The sequence below is a fragment of the Myotis nattereri genome (genome assembly GCF_964212035.1).
Source record: "Myotis nattereri genome assembly, chromosome: 17".
In the NCBI taxonomy this organism is placed as follows: Eukaryota; Metazoa; Chordata; class Mammalia; order Chiroptera; family Vespertilionidae; genus Myotis; species Myotis nattereri.
The window spans coordinates 39,805,473-39,823,340 of NC_138092.1; the positions used below are offsets into that span (position 1 = coordinate 39,805,473).

General features: G+C 48.6%; 1 protein-coding gene and 1 pseudogene across 7 annotated transcripts in view; both read right to left on the bottom strand.

Annotated features, from left to right (window-relative positions):
* Positions 1–17,868, bottom strand: part of STAU2 (staufen double-stranded RNA binding protein 2) — a 226,977-nt gene that overhangs the window by 15,982 nt on the left and 193,127 nt on the right. The window lies entirely within an intron of this gene.
* On the bottom strand, positions 4,380–16,262 carry LOC308533222 (small ribosomal subunit protein uS3-like; annotated as a pseudogene). Its single transcript has 2 exons — positions 16,229–16,262; positions 4,380–5,170 (listed from the first exon to the last, which is right to left on the bottom strand). The product of its transcript is annotated as a small ribosomal subunit protein uS3-like (transcript).

The following is a 17,868-nucleotide window of genomic DNA, read 5'->3' on the forward strand; positions in this document are numbered from 1 at the left end:
GTCTGCACCCCACCTCACAGTCAGACTGGGGTAAGATTCATCCTAAATCCTAAGTAAGAAACTGAGGCGGGAAGGAAAAGGAAGGGAAGGGAAGGGAGGGGAGGGGAGGGGAAGGGAGGGGAGGGGAGGGGAGGGGAAGGGAAGGGGAGGGGAGGGGAAGGGAAGGGGAGGGGAGAGGAGGGGAGGGGAGGGGAGAAAGAAAGAAAGAAACTGAGCCAGCAAACAGCCTTATTCATTTTTTTTTTAATTGAAAAACCTCGTTTTGTTAATGACCCTGTAAGAGAATGAAAAAACAAGTGACAGACTGGGAGAAAACATTTCAGACCTCAGATCTGACAGAGCACCAGCACCTACAACTTATAAAGAACTCTCAAAACTCAACAGTAAGAAGCAAACAACCCACCAGGAGGATGGGCACGGGGCATACAAAAAGACAGTTCACTCAGGAGGATTCACGATGGCAAATAAACACATAAAAAGATGCTCAACATCACCTGCCCTTTAGACAGCAATATCACTACAAACCTTTTAAAACAGCTCAAACAAATAGTGGCAACACCACCAAATGCTGGAGAAGATTCAGAGAAACGTTCTCTCCTACATTTTTGATGGGAATGTAAAATGTGTCTGCCACTCTGGGAAAGAGTTTGGCAGTTTCATAAAAAAAGAAAAACGACAACATAACCTTTACAACCAGCAATCACACTCTTGGTCATTTATCCCAGAGAAACAGCAAACTGTTCACACTAAACCTGCTCAGAAATGTTCACAGCGGCTTTATCTGTCAGAGTTAAAAACTGGAAACAGCCAAAACATCCCACAACATTAAGCCCTGATACATACATACACACCACGGAGCCAGGGAAGACCAGGCCGCAATAGAAAGGAAGGAACTGTGGGTACACATGGCCTGACGGACCTCGCAGGCACTAGGCTGAGTGGAGAGAGCCAACTGCAAAGGTCCCTCACTAGATGGTTCCACTTGTTTCACATTCTCAAAGTGACCAAAGTAAAGAGATGGAGGACAGGTTACTGGTTGCCCAGGGTGAGTGATGGGGTGGGGGGGGGGGGAGCAGGAAGAGGTGAGACCAGGAAGCACATGGCCTCCCCACCTTTCCTAACCTCGCTGACTTTTACTTTCAGCCCCAGCTTAGACATCTTCGGGAAACCAGCCAAGGCTTTTCCTTGGGCCAAGTGTCTGTTCTGTGCGGACAACTAGTACTTTATTTATTTTTTAATATATTTTTATTGATTTCAGAGAGGAAGGGGGAGAGAGAGAGAGAGAGAGAGAGAGAGAGAGAGAGAGAGAGAGAAAGAAACATCAATGATGAGAGAGAATCATTGATCAGCTACCTCCTGCACACCCCCTACTGGGGATCAAGCCTGCAACCCAGGCATGTGCCCTTGACCAGAATCGAACCCGGGACCCTTCAGTCCACAGGCCAACGCTCTGTCCACTGAGCCAGACCAGCCAGGGCGACACCTAGGACTTTCTACATAATGCTAACGTTGTCTGTTTGCCTGGCTACCCCAGTGGAGGTAGAGCTTTATGAAGCTATAGGCCGTTTCTTCTCACTTGTGTTTTTATACCCAGAACCTAGCAGAGCAGGAGCTTACCCTATGTGTGTGCACCTCCACTGAATTCCTCAAACGCACACGAGTTCAGGTCACTAACAGCTCCCTGTCTCTCTCCAATCGGTATTTGTGGGAATACTGAGTGGGCTGACCTTGGCTATGGGCCAGAGCTGTGAGGATTCTGGAACCCCTGGCCTGTCCCAGCTCAGCCTCTCTTGTAGCATAAGGAACATTAGAAATGGCATCGTTGTTGGTAAGGTAGGTGGTGTCCAGATAAGGGTTGTGCTTAGAGTGATACGGGACCACTTCCCCACCGTTACTGACGAATAAGGCCCAGTAATCCTAGAAGCCTGACACCTCGGCCGCAGCCCTGGAGGTTTGAAGTGCTGCTGTCCTTTGTCGCCCACGTCCCCCAGGGACATGGCCACCTGGAGGTCTGCACGCTGATGGACCTGTCCTGGTCTGAACCTGCTGGAACATCTAAGGCCAGAGACAAGTTTCCCTAAACTCACCAGAACAGGCTGTAGAAAAAGTTTTGCATCTGTTTATTGAAAGAACATTCCGTGTTTGGCAGAATTGGGTCTAATAATTGCTTTTATGTTAACATGCCCCAGGATGGAATGGTTGACAAGAGAGAGCAAGGATGGCCTCCCCCAGCCCTAGTTGCCAGAGGTGACCGGTACGGGCCAAAGGGCCTGCTGCTGTGCCGTAATTACTGAATCAACCCCTACTAATAGACTATCTATATACATCCTTGCAGACACACCTCAATATGCCCATAAAAGAAATTTAAATTTCTGTCACTGCCCACAGTTAACAACAGTCCTCCAAGAAGGCCGTGCCATGCTGGGTCAGGCTTTCGGCCATTTCTCCCCCTTCCTTGCTCTCACCATAGACCCATCCCCAAACAATTCTAGTTTGGCTTACACTGGACTAGCCCAGATGCAAAGAGCCAAGCTCTTTCCAAGGCCAACCCTGGGCAAAATTCTGAAACCGTAATTCTAAAATAGCTTGGTGCCAACGTCGCCCTCTCCCTCCCAGCGGCAGGCATCAGTGAGTTTTAAACAAGAGAAGGGTTGGCAAATCACCCTGGCTTACAGGAATCCAAGGGTCAGGGATCATTTGCAGGGGCAAGTCCCATACAGTTTTCACCATTTGCTATGAGGAGAACACGGGTCCTAATAGGGCTGAGAAACGTGGCCCTGGACCGGCGCCCACAGTTGGCTGGGGACCTGGCATCTCAGGAGGTCATGGACTCTTCTTCTGAGGTCACAGACCTCGCCAACGGCCCGTCCTGGCCTTGAACCCAGATAATCTGTTTCCCATGTTGGAGTTGGGCAGTCTGGCTGGAGGGATGGCTACATGTATTTGTTCATCCGATACCTACGGCATGCCGAATGCCAGGCCCCGTGCCAAGTGCGGGGCTCTGGGAACACAGACCAAGGAGAGACAGTCCTCCTAGAGCAGCGCTGGGTGAGGGGGCAGCACAGAGACGTGCACGGTGGCACACGCCGTGCAGGCCTGGAGGGTGCTCGGGGAGGGACTTGGGTGAGGTGCTGCCCGAGCTTTGGTAAGGGATGAGCAGAGGTCGCCCCTACCATGTGGGACAAAGGCACACAGGCCAGGGTGTGGTGTGGCAGGCACTGGGCTGAGAAGTGTACATGGGCAACAGCATGTGCCTGGGTTCCTGGAGTGGTCAGGGGAGGCCGGGCTCATCCTCACAGGAAACTGGGGAGATGGGGGGGCAGCCCCAGAGGCCTGTATCAGTCCGCTCAGGCTGCATAACGAAACACCACAGGCCGGGCCCAGGCTCAACCAACAGAAAAGTATTCGCTCCAGTCTGGAGGCTGGAAGTCCGAGATCAAGGTGTCGCCGGGTTTAGTTTCTGCGGAGGCTTCTCTCCTTGGATTTTCTCTGTGTGTGCACATCCCTGGAGGCCCTCTCTCTGTGCCCTAAGCTCTTCTTGTAAGAACAGCAGTCAGATTAGTGTAGTGCCCACCGTAACAGCCTCATTTCAACTTAATCAGCCCTTTAAAGGCCCAATCTCTGAAGACAGTCACACTCTGAGGTCCTGGAGGGGGTGAGGGCTTCACCACTCGGATCTGGGGGGACACCCGTCAGCCTATAACAAGGGCTGGGGTGTCATTTCAGAGAGAAAGGACTCTAGCCACACAGGGCCTTTAACCAGGGCAGCAGCTCACTCAGAGGTGTTTTCTGAGCTGTGTGCCCTCAGCGGACGGTGCCGGCAGCAGGGAGACTGGTCAGGAGACAGCAGAACAGACTTGATCTTCCCCAGCTCTTACCTCACCCAGGCAGACGCCTTCTCTGTCTTTGGCCTATGAGGCCCAGAAGGGCTGACTGGTTAGGGTGCAGAGAGGCTTTTGGGGCACCCCCCGCTGCTCCCTGCTCTGACCTGACCCTGGGCACCTTCCCCAACTTCCAAGGAGACGCACCTCCCCAGCAGGGGTGCAGGGAGGGCCGCAGGTAAGCAGAGGACCCATCACTCAGCCTGGCCGAGGCTCCCGCAGGCCAGGGGCTGCCTGGGAGGTTCATGGCCCACGGCTGCCGGTTAGATGGGCATCCGCACCAAGCCAGGGGCTCACTTTGGTTCCCCTGGGGATAAGGGGCTCTGGGGATTTAACAGGGAAGACCGTACATCTTTTTATGTATATTACAACTAACAGAAACTTAGCACTTTTTAGGCATATTATTAGAAACACTGGAAGTAAATTAGAAATATAGTTATTGGACCATCTGCTAGAACCAGGCAATGTGCTAATAAACACATTTCCTGATGCAGCACAAACTAATTCTTTTTTTTCTTTTCTTTTAAAAAGATTTTATTAAAGGTCTTTATAGAGCAACATCCAGACTCCAGATCCAACCGCCAAGGAGACCCTGTGAAGCTGTGGGTACGGGCTGGGGCATGGCAGGCAGCTCTGGCCTCCCACCCTTCTGTTCCGAGATGGGGTGGTGGGCGGTCTCTCGTCTTTGGGTTCCACGATGCTCTTAGGGCCTCTCTTACCACTGGGGTCCCAAGGAAGCGTGATCTTCGCTTTGAGGCCCCGCACACCTCGCCTGGGCAGCACATGGCGCCCGGCAGTGTCAGCACAGTAGTTAACAGGGTCCCCCCTGCGGATCATCAGACCCTCAACAAAATCCATGGATTCAGCCCTCTGTCCTCGGAGTTTCCCAGACACCACCTCGCAGCCTTCGGCCCCACTCTCATGATGAACCGCAGCACAGCACAGCACGCCCCGCACAGCAAGGCCTCCGAGGAGTTTGTAACACAGAGACTCCGCCTGGGCAATGGCACACAGACCTCTCACGGCCACCTTTTCAGCACAGAGCTCTCCACTGCCCTCAGGGAAGCCAAACCTCTTCTGAACCACAGCAGTCCATTCCCGGATCCGTCGGCCCTTCTCACCGGGAACATTCTGCGTCCTGGCGGCCAAGATAATAATTTCTGTCCCGTTTGGTGTAACCCGGACCTCAACTCCAGAGTAGCCATCTTCAGCCAGCTCCCGAGTGAGAAACTCGTTCAGTTTCTTCAGTTTCAAACTTCCTCTTCTTGGAAAGTTGCGCTGCCATCTTGCTGCCGTGCGTCAACAAAAGGAAAGCACAAACTAATTCTTAGAATACTTTGATAATTGATTTCAATATAACTTTTATGTAGGTTAAAATATTCTTCTGGGAAGAGGTCCGGAGGTTTCCCCAGATTGCCAAAAGGGTCCGTGGCTCAAAAAAGGTTAAAAGTCCCTAGCCCAGCCGGTATGGCTCAGGGGTTCAGCTTCAATCCAGAAACCAAGAGGTCGCTCCAGTTCGATTCCCGGTCAGGGCACGTGCCAGGTTGCAGGCTTGATCCCCAGTAGGAGGCGTGCAGGAGGCAGCCAATCGATGATGGTGCTCTCTCATCATTGATGTTCCTACCTCTCTATCCCATCTCCCTTCTTCCCTCTCCAACAATCAATAAAAGCATATTTTTAAAAAAAATTGTTAAAAGCCCCTGATCACGAAGGCCATGGATAAGATGAGTTTAAACACAGGAAACGAAATACCCTCCAATAATAAGTCCTTTGGGAGCTAAGACGGCAGAGAATCTCAGTCATTCTAGGAAGTTCAGGGTTTCAAACTATAATACAGATAAAAGAAACATGTTGCTATTCCTCTCATGACAACTTTTCTTGTCATTCTCCTTTTGAACAGCAGCCACAAGTCTGAAAACACAGACCCCATTTACAAAGGGCCCCTCTGCCCTCGATCTGGGATGTGTTTCTTTAAAACCTACCAGTGTGTGCAAAGCGGGGAGGGGGCTGCGGAGGGAGGGCTTCTGCTAAATGACACAAGTACTCGTAAGCGTGTGTTCTGTCTTTGCTCCAAGCGGACTGGATGCCTCTATTGTTATGTATTGAGACACGCAGGGTGTGGTGGCCGCCCTGGGGCTCTCGCACCACCCCTGGAGGGGATGGTGAGGCAAGAAGCTGACGGCATCTGCAGTTACCAACCACCCTCCGGCGCCCCTAAGACGTTTGTGTATTACACGCCCAAATGCCAGCACACAAGGTTGCCCACGAAACCGGCCATGAAAACACCCTGGGTAGCCATGGGTGGGTGCCACGTGCTGCCAGACAAAATCTGCGGCTGGCAGGCCCCTCGGCACCCTTCTCTCCCGAAGCAGCCGAAACAGCGCAATGGTCCTCGAACAGGACGGTCTCCCTCCCAGCAGCCCTTGCAGAAAGGACTCCCTCCGTGCTTTCCACTTCTGCGATGCTGTCTTGGCTCATCCCACGCGAACCTACAGCCCTCCGCTCCTTTAACCGGGGTGTCTATAAAGCACGGCCCTAAAACATGCTTTTGCAGCGCACTTAATGTCTTTGCAATTAAATCCAGATGTGGCGAGCCGAAGGAACAGTTCTCAGGACTGAACAAGCTGACATAAATCTTGCAGCTGACAGAGATCCCACTGAGCTCGGTTGGGGAAACTCACAGAGAACTTGTTTGGGGCCAGGAAAGCGGCTGGGTATAAAGACAGATGTGTACACGCCGATGCAAGAAAACACGTCGAGAGGGAGAAAACGCCACCCCAGCACAGTGCCTGCAAACAGGGCTGGAGGCCCGGGCAGGCGGCTGGCGCTCCCCTCCCACACCCACAGCCAGATCAAAGCCGGTGATGGAAAAGGCTTTGCTAGAAAACAGACCCGACCCGGCGTTGCTTCCTGGTCTCCTTAATTGCTCTTCTTGGGGAGGGGAAGGTGGGCACCCCTGACAGACCTTCGCTGGCCGAGAACAAGGGCTGTTTGTGCAGCTGAGGGCTTGCGTTTTATTTTTTTAATTATCAGGTTTTGTACCCTTTCCAGAAAGTTCCTTTTAAAAATAGTGGATTCTTCCTCCTCTTCTCCAGATGCTAGGAAGTGCAGGTTCAACCCAAACCGGGTCTATTTCAAAGGGACATAAAACCCCAGGGCTGGAGTTCAAGGAGCTTGGTGGCGTGCTGCCCAAGGACTGGAGGCTTGGGTTTTCTCTTACCCTCCCAGTAATTTTGTTTTCAAAGCTTGGAAAACAAATTCCTCTGAAGGATCGGCTTCTGCAGGAGGCAGCGCAGGGCTGGGTGCAGGAGTGAGGCCAGACCCAGGGGACGTGGCCGCGGACAGATGGGCCTAGAAGTTCCAGGTTCGAGGAAGAGCAGTGTTGTCTCCCCCCTTAAGAGCCCCATCTCGCCCAGCCTCCCGCCCCTGCGTGACAGCAGCTCCCTGGCAGACCCAGGAGCCGGGCACTGGCTGCGGGCAGCTCACCAGGGCCGTGTGCAGGCTGCTCGGGGCCACCTGGCCGGGCCCTGGTCCCCCCCCCCACCCCCACCCCCTCCCCATACATCCCACGGCAAGCCCCGGGAGAGTGCACTTCACTGACAACTTTATGACCCTGACCATTTCCCCTGTAACAGTATCTTTAAAATGGCCCCTGTCTTCAGGTGGGTGAGAGCAGCCTGCGCTCTTCTCCCCACTTCCTGCCCGAGGAGGCTCTGCCCCAAACAAAGGTATCAGAGCATGAGAAAGGGAGTTTCCGTCACAGAACCACACGCGCAACGCGGACCACTTTCCTTTTCCATCCCGAGACGAAAGCCAAACCATGTTTTCCAAATTGATGTTTTCCATTGTTCGGTCGGGTATCGCTTTGCGGAGTGAATTCGAAGTATTGCAAAGATGTCTTCAAAGACAGACACCTCTGGCTCGAAGGCAAAGAACGCCCATGACAGCGCCCCCCGGTGACGTGGGGATTTATGGCGCCGTAAAGGTGCGGCTCAGAGCTCAAAGGAGCCAGGAGGAAGTTGGTGGGTTGATGGTTTGCAGTAAGAAAGGTTGAGAGATAATAAAATGCGACCGGGATTTCAGTTTGGAAATGAAATGAGGGACCCATTTGTTCCAAGTTACTGAGCTTTTAATTTAGATCTGCTGTTACAACCTAATGCATTTTGTCTCTGTGGCTAGTAAACGACTCTTACTCGGCGCCTTTAAGGAAAGATTGCAAAAGAGCAAGAATAATCCTCAGAGATAAGACTCCTCACTGCAGGCTTTTCAACAAACATGTAATCTCTGTATCTTACCTTTAAAATGTGATGACAAAGCAGAAAAGTTAATTTTAAAAAAGACACACCTGTGACCTTTTTAAAACAGGTTAGCAATTACTGTAAAAGGGAAAACATATTTCCAGAGGCAACATTCACCTATAATGTAGCATGTATATCCTGAACCACGGCTGATAACCATTTATCCCAAACATATAAATCTGAGCAAGACTGTAAACCAGGGGCTCCCAACCTTGTTTGGCCACGCCCCACCTAAGCATCTCAGAAATCCTGATGCCCCCCCATGACATATAATTCTTATTATTCAAAGTGCACTCCTATTCACGTGGAGGAAGCCTAAAAGGCCATTAACTTGGTCTAAACAAGCTTCCCAAGAACATGGCATCCATGAAAGAGAGAAATAAAAGGATGAAAGGGCAGATGAAATACTGAGGAAGAAATCACTAAGAAATTGTTAAAAAATAATAATAATATGAAGTGATATGAAAAATAGCAAATAGTTTCAAAACATATAAAAGAACTGAAATTGATAAATATGTCATAATATACAGTTTTATAGTGTATATGAGTCCCCTAGAACCATAAGAAATGCAAAAAATTCACTGTTAATAACTCGTTCTCAAATTGGCCCCCTTAAATATCAAACTGCCCCCCTGCAGGGCATGTGCCTCACGCTAGGAACCACTGGTGTAAACTCTATCACTCGGCATTTTCTGTGACTCCAGAAGTGTGTATCCTCGGTTTTTTGCTCAGGATTCATCTCATTTACACTCTGCAGCTCCGCCGAAGGGGCAAATACGTTCTCAAAACATACTCTTTAGATTCTGAGTGCTGCCTGGGAGAAACCGAGATGAAGGATACTGGCACCGGGGCTTGTCACGGCCTGGGTGCTTCGAGGCCTGAGTGGATAAACCAGTTTGAAAGTGGATAGCTCTTTTTAGAAACTGGAAGGAGAAACTTTTTTTTTCTTTTAAGAGGCAATGAATTCTTAGGGTAGGTAGATTTTTCCCCCCGTTTTATGCCAATAAGAAATTGTTTGGTAACACAAAGTACAACATCTCCTGAAAGACACAAAGCTACTGATTAGGCATGTATCCTTAAAAAAAGGGAAAAAAAAGTTTTAAAAGAAGGCAAATGTCCCGGGGTGGGTCAGAGGAGTCACGTCCCTCTCTCCCTGGTGGATGCCAGTCCCCTGAATAGAGAGAGGGCTGGCCACAGCGGCCACCGTTCCAGAGGGCTGAGCTCCAGGCCTTCATGCAGGATGTGTCGCCAGATAACCAATGGGCACTTCCACTAAACGTGACCTTCCTTTTACTCAAGAAAATCTGATTCTAAATACATTTCTTAAGAGAAAACACCAGAACCTTAGACTATTTAAAAATCTGTTATCCTTAATAAATAAGTTAACTATAGAATAGAGGTTAGTAAATTTGTTTCTCAATAGGATAAGCTATAAAACAGGAATTCTGTTCACCAGTCCAAATTAGCAGCTACAAGTTCAGCACTTCGGGCTGCATGCTAGTTTAAAAAACACCCCACCTTCATGAAGTTGCATTTTACTTCACAGGCCAAAACCTTTAACGGTAACGCTGCCATAACACCCACTGGACAAGTTTAAAATTTGCAGAACCCTAAAGAATAACATTTCATCTTAGATTATCTGGTTGCCTATTTCATGTGCAGATCTGACCTACTTTTAAAAAATATTAAGTGAACCTACTCTTTTAACTCACGTATTTACTTATGCTTCTTTTTTAAAACTTATGTTACCTCAACCTCCCTCTGTTGCCTCTGATAACCACCAATCTGTTCTCTATCTAAGAGTTCAATTTGGGGTGTGTGTTGTTGTTTTTTAAGATTCCACACATAAGTAATATCATACAGTATTTGTCATTCTCTGTCCAACTTATTTCACTTAGAATAATGCCTTCAAGGTCCATCCATGTTTTCGCAAATGACAGGATTTCCTTCCTTTTTAAGGCTGAATAATACTCCATTGCATATGTATACATTACACATTTTCTTTACCCATTCATCTGTTCATGGGTCTTTGGGTTGTTTCCATGTCTTGGCTATTGTAGCTAATGCTTCAATAAACATGGGATGCAGATATCTATTAAAGATAGTGTTTTCTATTTCTTCAGATAAATACCCAGCAGTGGAACTGCCAAATTATGTGGGAGTTCTGTTTTTAATTTTTTGAGGCATCTCCAATGTTTACCATAGAAGCTGCACCAATTTACTAGTACATTCCCACCATCAGTGCATAAGGTTTCCCTTTTCTCCTTATATCCCTTATGCTTCCTACATATGGTTGTTAACATCACCATAAAAATGCAAGTAAGAGATTTCTTTAGATGACATTTGTTTTTACCTGTATGGAGAGTTATTTTTCTAAACCCTAACTCAGCGGTGGCCACAGAGAAGTAAAGTGGAGATTACGACCCAAAGGAATGGGGTCCTGGGTCACCCGCACCCACAGCACACGCCAACCATGGGCCCATCCACTCTCTTCTTCAACATGACAAATGCAATAACCGTCCAGGATGATGTCCCACATCTGAATGGCATGGTGCCCTTCTCCTTCAGACAGAAGACTGAGCGCACAGGAGACCAGACCACTCGTGGGGGTCTTTCCCAGGCACCACAGTACCATCTCCGCTGACTGAGCTGTGGAAGTTCCACATGTGCGGCCCGAAGGTGTGTATGGACACACACACAATGGCCCGCAGTGACTTCACAGAGGAGCCGGCGGTGAGACTGTGCTCCCGGGGGGTGGTGACACCCAAGGGCCACGGCAGACTGCACAGGTCTGCACTGTTAGCGCTGGGAGGTGGGTGGCCATGAAGCCAGCAGAGGTTTGGGCGGCTCTTCCAAGCCAGCTCACACCTCAAGGTAGGATTCAGCCTCAACTGGAGGTGGAAATGTTTAGCCAGGTCGTCCTACGCAGCATCTGCTGCACGGCCCTGGAGTTCTCCCAGGTGCAAAGCCACCAAACACGTGCCTGCTGCATCTGGGGCCCATCTCCTGGTCCAAAGGTGCAGGTCATGAAGCCCCCTGCCTGCTCTGCTTGGGCGGAGGCTGGGCTCACTGCTCTCTACTGGTGGGCAAGTTTCCTCGTGGGGAGGTACAGCGAAAAGAGGCAGCTCAATTGGAGAACCTAACAGTGTTGGTCTCTACTCCAACCACTACTCTCTCAGGGGTTGTGTGGCTAGAGTGGAGGGTTCAGGAGCCAGAACCGTAGGTCAGGAGTCAAAGCTCAATGTGTCCAGGAGGCTCACTCCAGCCACACCAGACACTGATGTCTCTTACTAGATCTCCCTAACCTGTGGAGGGTGTGGCAAGTGCTCCCAGTGGGCTATGGGGCAGCCACAGTTCAGGGCAGACTGACACAGCCCAAACCAGGACAGGAGATGGTCCTCACAGCTCCCAGAGACAGGCCCAGCAGTGTTCTGTGGCTTTGCTTAGGCTGTTCCCTCTGCCTAGAGGGCCCTTCCTACCTGTCTCCTCCTAAAAAACGACTCATGCTGTAAGACTCAGCTAAACTGTCATTTCTCCCCTAAAATGCTCCCCAGATTCCATGAGAATGAGTCCTTCTGTCTTTTGTACTTTCAGAATGCATTGCCCATATGTCCATTACAGATTGTTATTGCACTGATGATATGTGAGACTCCGTGTCTCTACACCCCACCAGGCCACGAGCTACTTAAGGGCAAGGGGTGTGTTGGATTGCCCTCTCTAGCACCAACACAGAACCCAAAATATAGTGACTATTCAGTAAATATTGGGTGGATGGTTAGATGGACAGATGGGTGGATGGATGAGAAGCTGAGTCTCAGTGTCTGAGGGTGTCACAGTCCACTGGCTATTTTTAGAGTCCACGAATACGGTTTCAATGTCTAGGCCAGTGATGGCGAACCCATGACATGCGTGTCAGAGGTGACACGTGAACTCATTTTTTTGGTTGATTTTTCTTTGTTAAACAATGGCATTTAAATATATAAAATAAATATCAAAAATATAAGTCTTTGTTTTACTATGATTGCAAATATCAAAAAATTTGTATATGTGACACGACACCAGAGTTAAGTTAGGGTTTTTCAAAATGCTGACACGCCGAGCTCAAAAGGTTCACCATCACTGCTCTAGGCCCAAGTCAGGAAGGATCGGGCTCAACAGTGAGACAAATACTCTTACAATATTCAGACCTGTGAGCAGCACGTATTTCGGTCTCATTGCCATGGGGCTTTGCTGAATTAAAAGTTGGGTAGGGCATCATAACTGCATGAGATTAGGCACAAAGGGGCAATCTAAAATGTAAAGTGTGGTCCTACTTAAAACAGACTCCAGCTGGTAGTGTGGAGGGCTTGATGCAGGACCCATTGAAAATAGGCGAGCCTCAACTAGTCCAGGTAAGAAATGTTACCTCTCATCTTGCATTACACAGAGAAAGAATAACCAAAATCTGCCCACAGGCATCAACCATTCACTCAGTCAGGGTCTTCTGAATAATCCCTAGTGCACAGCACTGTCTGTGCTTCGTGGAGGCAATAAAGAACTAGGAAATGTACACACAAAAGAGCAAAACTTTGTCAGGTCAGCGTGAGAGGGAGCAGCCGTTCCCCATGGCAGGAAGGGGAGGGGGCCCAACAGCCTACCACAAGCAGGATGAGCTCGGGCCCAGGGCTGGAGGTCTCGGCAGCTGCCACCCACGGCATCTTATCTGATAATTATTCTCTCCCTATTACTCACATGTGCCTCACCTGGGCTAATCCCATTCTGTATTATTAGAGCCACTGACAATTTCTCCATGACAACACTTAGACTTTTCAAATAAGGAAAATTCCTACACAAGTGCCATTGGGCCTCCATTCAAAAACAGAGTTCAAATTTGAGGAGCATTCCAGAAAAATTGTACTTAGTACTGAATCACACACGGTGTACTGAATAACCACATTTACCAAACGAAACCTAGGTCCTTTGCTGTTCCCAAAGCTCTGCTTCTCTGATTTAATGAACGTGTTGATACTTGAACGTGTTAATGACACCCCTTCAGCCCTGACGGCGTTCTTTAATTTGCATCAGCCACTTTTTGAAATGCTATGATTTTTCCTCATGGGCACGTTATCCATGAGTTAAGATTTTTTTTTCTTCTTCATTCTCTCTGGGCACTGAGAGGTCCCAAAATGATCCCTGTGCCATCAGCTGTTTTCCAGCGGAAAAGGCAATAATATTACAGACCTCATCAAGCTTAGAAATGCACAGCAAGAAACCTAACAACCTCCCTTCTGGTATTAGCATCTAAATGCCAATCGATAATACGACCGACTGTCGTTGGTGTCGCACACAGGCCCTGGGAGGCTGCAGGCCCTGGGATTCTGAAGGGCCCACAGCCGGCACCAGGTGCTGGGTGGATCCAGGCGTCCCCACCCCACCAGCCGCGGCTCACACACAGGCGGCTGGGTTATCTCAAATGACCCATTCATGCTCGGGCACCCTCTCGGGTTTCCATTTGTAATGTTGTCATAAGGAACTTCATTTTATACTTTCCAGCCTAATGATTTGGTACAAAAGGAGATATGCTGCCAGAATGAGAGGATGGGGGAGGATGAGAATTTTTGCAGATACTCGTGAATCAGCAAAGCAACAGGCCGAGAAAAGCTCTGCAGTGACTTTCACGCTCTCCCACGTTCCTGCGACTCCAGGCTTTGCTCACAATTTGTTCAATCCGGTCTTTAAATAACACAGGCTCTGACCGACTGCGGCCCTGGGGTAGGCGGGCTCTTGGGCACCCCTTGTTGCACTGGGTGTTGCCCCTTTAGTAGCTGGGTCTTGGGGACATAAGTGGCGGGGTCTCAAAGAGGGACCTGGGCAGCCATGGGGTGGCGGAAGGCATTCTGGAGGCCGTAGCTATTGACCAATGGGTACAAAAGAATTTCCACGTGTTCACAGCCAGTATGGGCTCCCTAGGGCAGTGATGGCGAACCTTTTGAGCTCAGCATGTCAGCATTTTGAAAAACCCTAACTTAACTCTGGTGCCGTGTCACATATAGAAATTTTTTGATATTTGCAACCATAGTAAAACAAAGACTTATATTTTTGATATTTATTTTATATATTTAAATGCCACTTAACAAAGAAAAATCAACCAAAAAAAATGAGTTCGCGTGTCACCTCTGACACGTGTGTCATAGGTTTGCCATCACTGCCCTAGGGCATACTAACCCCCATTAGCCCCATTAGGCGCTATTCCTAAATTTCATTCCTAAATTCGTCTTTTGTTTTTATTTTTATATTTTAGTGTTAATCCTCACCCAAGGATATTTTCCCCATTGATTTTTAGAGAGTGGAAGGGAGGGGAAGAGACAGAAAGAGAGAAACATCGATGTGAGAGAGAACATCGATTGGTTGCCTTCCACACACGCCCTGACCAGGACCAGGGATTGAGTCTGCAACCAACGTATGTGCCCTTGACTGGAATTGAACCCGGGACCCTTCAGTCTGCGGGCCAACGCTCTATCCACTGAGCCAAACCAGCTAGGGCCATCTTTTAAATTTCCTTCCCAGGAACCTCACAGGAAGAACTATGTAATTAAAATTCACAGCTTTACTTCTATAAAATAAAGTTGGCCCTAGGACTGACTTGGAATTTTGGTTTTCACAATTAATGGTTTTCCTCATTAGACCCTTCAGCTTCATGATAATGTACTTGAATCTCAGGGTTTTTCCTCTGATCCCACTTCAATATGGCAAGATATTCAGGAATATTACTTTTATTCCTGCTTTCCTTTTAATGGGCAAATACCTTTTTACTTTATCAGTTCTTTGGACTTGATCCTGTCTAGTAGGTTTATAGACACAAGAAAGAGAGAAAGAAAGAGAGCCTGTGGTTCCATTAACAGTTGCCAGACATTCTCTCCCAATACTTGTCAAGCAGAGCTCATAGAAAACGCTTAAAAAATTGAGAACAAAAAAATACCCCTAAAAAGTAGCTGCAGAATGTTCTCTTTTAAAAAATCTTTACTAACTTGAATGCTACAGGGATGGGAGAAAGCAGGGTTACAGTTTAGAGTACCCCAAACACCAAGTTTATGCTTGTATCATTATTTATTAATTACTGTATTATTTTCCATATGGACAACTGTGAGCCCACTTTTGCCCTCCCCTGTGTCTCTAACCGGGAAAATGCTGGCTCATTCTGTACCCCTATCGCGGAGACAGAAGCTCATTAGCTCTTGTCGCCTGAACCTGATTTTTGTCAGGTGAGCTCTCAGGACAGAAAGTGGAATTCAATCCTGATATATTCAGAACCAAAGTAGCGTAAACCAAGCTCTGAAGACAGGAAGAGTGGGAGGAAGCTGATGCTGGGCAGTGGGCGGATGGCATTGGAGAAGGGCAGTGACACTCGACATTAATTATACATCGTCCTGCCCGGTCCGATGTATTTGCCAGTCGGGGTATTTGCCAAGAAGTGCTTACATTTCTGTGGCCGGGGAACGGGCCACACTAGAGTTTTATGGAAAACAATAGCGCATTATAAAACATTTTAATCACTCCAGCTCCCCGCAATGGCTAAAGAATCCAACAACATTTTTCACTGAATGGAAGCCTACTTTTGTGAAAGCCATCAAATTTTGACTTAGAGGAGGTTTTGTTGAAAGAGGCTTTCTATATTCATTCTTTTCTAATGACGAATGACTTGCTTGTTTAATGTTAACTTGCCAAGGTTTTTAGACTACAAAGATAGAGGCAGAGATAGAATTTGCCAAAAAAAAGAAAACATATAAAGGATGCTCTTTTAAACAATATATATTTTTTATTGACTTCAGAGAGGAAGGGAGAGGGGGAGAGAGAAACGTCAATGATGAGAGAGAATCACTGATAGGCTGCCTCCTGGACACCCCCCACTGGGGATTGAGCCCACAACCTGGGCATGTGCCCTGACTGGGAGCTGAGCTGTGCGACCTCTTGGTTCACAGGTCGACACTCAACCACTGAGCCACGATGGCCAGGCAAGGATGCTCGAACTTGGAGCGTGTAGTCCAGGAGAGAAGCTGAGCTCCTCCTCACCTGGCATGAAGAAATTAACTCCCAACAAGTGCATGGCGCCTGAGCCCTTTCCCATAGGCTGTGCTACTTTATTTGTACAAAAGGAGCCATAATTTTCCAGTCCAAAGAAATAGCCCAGAGAACACATTTTCCAATACAGTGGGGCCTTGACTTACAAGTTTAATTTGTTCCGAGACCGAGCTCGTTAAGGAGCTCGTTAACTCAAATTACTCTATCAACTCAATGCAAAAAATTGGCCGGGAGACAGCTGGTATCTCAAAAAACTCTTTAGTCGGGACACTCGTAAGTCAAGGCCCCACTGTATAGGAATTGAAATCCCTACATGTGAAGGTCCAGGCTTTTTTAAAGGAGCGACTTTACATAGTTTGCAGGCGCTCTGGTTTCTGGAGCCATTCCTGTCCCCTGTCCCTGTCAGGAATCGAGGCCTCCTCCAGGCAGTCTGCCTCATGAAGATGATCCCCTCTGCAGAGACCTAAACAGTGGCCCTACTGCGTGCCGAGCTCCCACTGAAATCAAAACCCACCCTCAGATTCACGCAGCTCAGCCCCCGGATAGCGCAGCGGCGGCCCACACAGGCTGCTGTCATCACACCCACACTGTTGTCACCACACCCGACGGGCTCTTACTAAGGGCCCGGATATGCTGCTGACTGTATGCGTTAAAGAGGAAGTTCAAAACCTATTTCAGGAACACTTGTCCTTCGCTCCGCACCTTCCTCTGCTCAATGGGGCCACTGTCCGGAGGAGCACCTGCTCTCAGGCCTGGCTCCCTGCGCCTCTGCAGGTCTCTGGCCCCAGCCCCGCTGTGAACACACCAGGGCCTATGGAGGTAGGATCTCTATGAGACTGTCCCTTCCACTCACCCTCATCCACCACTGGGAAGTGGCTGCCACACAGGGCTAAAGCGCATTCCAGTTTTGTATCCTTATCTTCTTAAGATTCACAGTCCCTTAGCCTGAGAGGCCTGACTACCTATGTGTCTGGCAGTCTTTTTTTTATCCTCACCGGAGGATATTTTTTCCATTGATCTTTAAAGAGAGTGGAAGAGAGAGAGAGGAGGGGGAGAGAGAAATGTGAGAGAGACACATCAACTGTTTACCTCCTGCACACTCCCCGACAGGGACCGGGGATCAAACCTGCAACTGAGGTACATGCCCTTGACCGGGAATCAAACCCACGACCCTTCAGTCCATGGGCTGACACTCAACCACTGAGCCAAACCAGCCAGGGCTCTGGCAGCCATTCCACTCACCCGCCTCCCTTGATGTGGTGGTGTAGCTGTTGTCTCAACACTGAAGCAAACAAGAACTCAAAGAAAGTGGGCATTAGAAAAGAGACATGATTTAATAGACAGCACAAATGACTAAATCAACACTGGGGGCTGTTAATTCTTGTTGAGCATGTATGCTAAATTACCATGGGGGTGTGAGACGTTCTGAACAAGTTTAAACACATTTGATGGTACTGAGCTTTGAAAGTCTTCACCGTTTCTGAAGATTGACATCAGGATACCAGCAGAAGTGAAGGTGCCTAAACGGTTATGACGAAGTAGGGCTTTGGAAGAAAATGCTCGTGTGAGTGGGCTGATTTCTGTCCCTGCTCAGGCTTTGAATCCTCTCAGATCCATGGTGTTCTAGACTT